We start from the raw sequence: 6,000 nt of genomic DNA on the forward strand, positions 1-6,000 counted from the left end.
TACCATCCCAGTAAAATAGCTTCTTGTTAGTAGTAGTAGCAACACACTCTTGCTCAGCACCTCGCCAGTGCTGAGCGAGGTGCTAATTCTTTACTGCTCACGCTTGTTCACTCAGTTAGTGACTGTGAACCTGGTTATAAGCCAACAGGCTGGTCGTGTTCCATGAAAAACTACCACGATAAAGAAATGTTGGACTGTCAGCAGGCTTAAAGCTTTTCAGAAGTCAAAAATCATCTACTCTACCCACCTGTGTAAAAAAAAATCAGTAAAAAATAAACAAAGACATATGATGAATGAATGGTTATTGAAATGTTAATCATACTGGGATTGGATGTCATACGGGATCCAGATCTAAGTCACATGCATTAATATATATAATATTTTGCCAAAACACTAATACTTCTTTCCAATTTACGAAGAAAAGTCCTGTGCATTATCAGAATTGCAAATTGTAATAACTTGTTTGTATATGTTTTTATTACTTCATTTAGAACAAAACTTTGCAGCTCTAGCTGAGATATATCTTAATTGGGCAAATAATATAGTTATTTATGAATTGATTCTAATTAGTAAAATATTTATAATATGAATATTAATTACACTTCACACACAAAAAATAATTTTGACCCCAATGCTCGATTCAGGATTTTCAAATTATACAAATATCCCTTGAAAGTAAATTATTTCATGGATTTTTTTTCTTATGAATATACTGCATATGATAGTATTATTCTTTAATAAGAATAACACTTAAAATTATAAAACCCATTTTAGCATCAGGCTGACGAACAATCCACATAGTCATTTTTAACAAAACAAAATTCTTAAATTTATGGGTAAGAAATCTTATCAAACAAGTCGGGGAATATTTTTTTCTTTCTAATCCGGAAGTTCCCTGTTTTCCACCCGTAACTTACCTGGTTTAGACCCGGAAGTTACCATTCTCAAACCCGTAAGTTACCCATTTCCGGACCCGGAAACGGCTTTGTTGGTGGCATTGTCAAGCAGTGAACTCTTCGTTACGTGCAATTCTCCTGACAACGATTTATTGTGCCTCGAGACTGCATTCACTAACACGCCCTGAATTTCCCTTCTCTCAGAGACCAGTAGTGTGTCTCTTCAATGCATTTACCACACCCCCTGCGTCATGGGGAGCATACTGAGGATTGTTGAATATGCCAAGGGTCCAAATGTATACAAAGATTTCCAATTATGAAAAAAAAATCATATATATTTTCCAAACGTTTCCATATATGCTAATAATTCCTTTAGATGCGAAAGATCCCCTATATGAACTTAGTATCCATACATAAACTGAGGTTCATCATATATATTTATTTATATATAACAAGGATTTTAATATAGTAATGATTTCTAAGTACACCAGGGATTACAATATATACTAAGGAAGCCCATATATTCGTTGAATGCCATTATATTCCTGAGCCTACTGGGCTCTATCATACCTACATTTGAGACTGTGTATGGAGTCAGCCTCCACCACAACACTTCCTTGTGTTTTTCATTTATTAACTACTCTGACACTGAGAGAATTCTTTCTAATGTCTCTGTGGCTCATCTAGGTTCTAAGTTTCCACCTGTGTCCCTTGTTCATGTTCCACCCGTGCAGAAGAGTTTGCCTTTGTCCACCCAGTCAATTCTCCTGAGAATTTTGTATGTGGTTATCATGTCTTCCTTACTCTTCTGTTTTCCAGGGCCGTGAGGTTCAGCTCCTTTAGCATTTCCTCGTAGTTCATACCATTCAGTTCCGGGACGAATCTGGTGGCATACCGCTGAATCTTCTCGTACTTTGTCTTGTGTTTAACTAGGTATGAACTCCAGGCTGGAGCTGCATATTCCAGGATTGGTCTGACATAAGTGATATATCCTGTGTGTGTGTGTGTGTTTTAGAGAGAAATATATGTAGTAGATATAATAGAGGAAAAATAGACCCCACTTTTCAAGCTAATGTAAAAGCTAATAACTTGCTTTATATATATATATATATATATATATATATATATATATATATATATATATATATATATATATATATATATATATATATATATATATATATATATATGCCAAAGGTGTGTGGGTGGGCTCAGTAGGAAAGACCAACTATTACCTAGACCTTTAGAAGATACTTCTGACTTTGATATTTTGTTTCCAGGGGTCACGGTTTTATTGACTACTGAAATAAAACTTTCAGAGGAAAAAAAATATATGAAAATGGAGTGGAATGGTTCTGGAAACATTTCAAAGTAATCAGAAAATGCTTATGATTTTTTTTTAAATTCAAACAAACAATATTCCAAGTAACGAGGATAATTGTTTTTATTTCCCATCGCATCCACCTAGTAATTTGAGTGTTCGTTTAACCATAGTGTAAAGTATTAGCAAAATTTGTTTATCAAACTTGAATATCATAAAAATAAGTTAAAGTAAATATGTTTCTCCTCGCAGCTATTAAGTATTTTATATGTGTATATTTGACCCAACGGTATCAAAGGGGTTGATGCTTTGGGTTCCGCTTAAACGGCCTCCCATGTGACTTTTCATCACCTGACCTGAAAACTCAGCCTTTGAACTGTATTAGCGTCGAAGTCCGTGATGAGGAGTGCTGGACATTCATCAATGCTCTATATGATATTTTAATGGGTTCCCTTGTTTATGTATATGTATATGTAGATATATTTGCTAGTGGGGTACCCGGCGTCTGTCTGTTTCCCACTTCTCAATCTATAAACCATCTATCCATACATCTACATATCCAACCATCCATATATCAATCTGTCGGTATCTATACATCTATCCAGGCTCACATCTACATCCAGAGACACATCCATACTGTAGTGGGGCTTCTCCTTGGTGCCCCAATGCACACCGAATACATATGTATTTACAACAGGGTGGTACCGTAGGCCGAGTGTGGTCAAGTTGGCTAGAAACCCCTGATTGGGCCCAGGTTTGGAGCCTCCAGACCTTCCCAGAGAACTCAATAGAGTTCTGAATTCATCAACTATTGAACTACCGTGGCCGAGTTACTTAAGGCAGGCATCTGGGAATCACCAGATTGCGAGTTCAAGTAACTCCATTGCCTCGAAATGTTTCTCGTATTATATATATGTATATTAGGTTTTTCCTTTTTCAACATCATAGGATATAATACTGTGTAAATGCATGGGCTGGCCGACCCTCTCCTCCAACTACTTGCCGATGGTAAACGAAGCTAATTGTAACCAAGAGGAGAGAGTTCTAGTTAGACCTCACAAGTCTCGTAGCCCAAGGCTCCTTTTCCCATGACGGTGAGGAGAAAATACACACTTTACCTTAGTATTTGGAAATCCCCGGCTTTTTATCCCTGGCTATTATTTCATAACACGTGACCAAGTTATAGCAGTGGTAAGGGCAGAGTGATTTAACCTAGCTAATACAACATCTGTGACCATTAACGCGATATCCACCAACATCTGTGACCATTAACGCGATCTCCATCAATATCTTTCCATTAACGCGATATCCACCAACATCTGTGACCATGAACGCGATCTCCATCAATATCTTTCACCTTAACGCCATATCCATCAACATCTGTGACCATTAACGCGATCTTCACCAACATCTGTCACCATTAACACGATATACATCAACATCTGTCACCATTAACGCGATCTCCACCAACATCTGTGTCGATACTTCTCATCCAGTTAATCCTCGAGGTAATTTCCGGTCCTAAAAGGGATTCGGATACAAGCGAGAATTTAAGAGAAACGGAAGTCGAAGGACTGAAGCATCGTCACTCAGGTGGCAGATCTTCAAGTGGCAGGTGTTTAGATGGCAGGACTGCTCCCTGCTACCTAAACACCTGAAAATTTTCCAACATATGGCGCAGAAACTTCCTACTTGGGCTGGACGGTAGAGCGACGCTCTCGTTTCTTTCAGGTCCGCGTTTAATCCCCGACTGTCCAAGTGATTGGGCACCATTCCTTCTCCCTGTCTTATTTTAAATCCTTATCCTCATATCCCTTCCAAGTGCTTTATGGTCGTAATGGCTTAGCGCTTTCTCCCGATAATTACCTTACCCTACAGTAAGCTTTAAATTATACTAATAAAAGGGGGAGAGTGAATTCGAATTAATTAAAGGTAATAATTACTTAGAGATTATCCATTTATTACACATGTTCATGAGGATGCAAGAATATGGGTGGATAATTATAATCCATTGACTTTCCAAAATCAATACTGGTTATGAGTCAGTCACCACACAATAAATTGAGAATTAAAAGGCGGATTGCTCCTGGAATTTTACCACATATAAGTTTGGAACTCAAAATACATCTCAACGCGCTCAACTCACCGAGGTGTTTAAGTTGGTAAGAGAGAGGATTGAGTAGGGTTGACAGTCAAGGACCCCCGCCGACCTGGATCCTCAATGAAGAGTGAGGATCCTCGCTATCACAAATGTACATTTAACTGATCGGGTTCTTAAAGGGGGGAACCAGGACCTAAACTCTGCCTACCGGAGATAGCCTCCGGCTATCTTGCTATCACACTCAGCGGCTTGTTCGATGGAAAGACAGCCACTGTCTGCAATTATCAGCTTAGCTTAAGCAAATGTCACCTGACACGACCTGACCTCACCCAACCTGTGAAAATTAGCGCCTCATAAGTGTGACTTTTTATTGTCTAGGAGCTCGACCGCCTGACGACGCAATTTTCTGAGTGAACTGACGCCACACTTTGAGTGAATTGATTAAATAAAACCATTTATGGTTTTTACAGGAGGAACGGTGTCAGTAAGGAACGTCAGGGGAATTTAGCAGGAGTCAGCAAGGAAGGTGAAGTCAAGGGGAAGGAAGTAATTAACATAGGAAGTCAGGTCAAACAAGACAGAACAGAGAAGCAAAATACAAAATACAAATCTAAATATGAGGCCATGTAGAAGAAAGGAAATATAAGAAAATGATGAATAGAACAGAATTAGGTCAACTTCCAGATGTCATAAAGGTTTCATTAGCTGTTAAAGTAGGGATTTGAATTTGCAAATGTTGTGATGAAAGCTGATTCAGAGTAACGGTGTGGATGAAGGCTGGATTATATGATTCTGAAACTGGTAAGATGATTCGAAAACTGATTAGATGATTCTGAAACTTATAAGGTGATTATTGAACTTATAACAGGATTCCGAAACTTCTCAGTTGATTCTGAAACTGACATGATGATCCTGCAACTGATGAAATGATTCGAAAACTGATGACATCGACTTAATAAGAACATATTCGTCTGTTGCCTTCAATTTATCGATCCTGAAATTTTTCCTTACTGGGAGATTTTATTGTTAACTCCTTTTTCCCCTCTGTTTCCAAGACTTAAACCATCTCGTGCTAATGACTTAGTACTAAACCCACATTTATGAATAATAAACGTAAATTGTTGATTCTTGCGTAAATATAATTTAAGTAACATAATATAATCTACGTAATCTAAGTAACACAATTTTATCTCAGGATATTAAAATAGTTTTTCGGTAGAGTAGTATACCAAAAAGCAATACTCGAAAATGTTCCTCTTCCAGCCTCTAATGTTGAAGGTTTACGCATTTTCCGATGCTCTTCCTCTCTCTCTCTCCAATATTTTCAGAAATTGGCGGCTCTCTTGCTCCATGACTCAAAGTAAACATAAGAGTTGTTTCTCTTTCTGACGTGAACAACGTTCTTTGATTCTGCCGTACTGGGAATGTAATCATCCGATAAACTGGTCAGCTTCCAATTAATCTTTTCTCCCTGTTTAATAAGCTCTCGGACGCAGCGATCAAAGCTCAACTTTTTGCCTCTGTTTCTGCAGATGCTTTTATCTCTCGCTGTACACTGTCAGGAGTTGAGCCTCGGTAACGAACGCTGCTTAGCTCTTCTCTCTCTCATTCTTTTTCTCGCTTCTCTGTTCCTAAGAGCATTTTTGTTTTCAACTTATTGGTTTGCTGCAAGGTCTACTCTG

The sequence above is a fragment of the Procambarus clarkii genome, chromosome 52 (genome assembly GCF_040958095.1).
Source record: "Procambarus clarkii isolate CNS0578487 chromosome 52, FALCON_Pclarkii_2.0, whole genome shotgun sequence".
In the NCBI taxonomy this organism is placed as follows: Eukaryota; Metazoa; Arthropoda; class Malacostraca; order Decapoda; family Cambaridae; genus Procambarus; species Procambarus clarkii.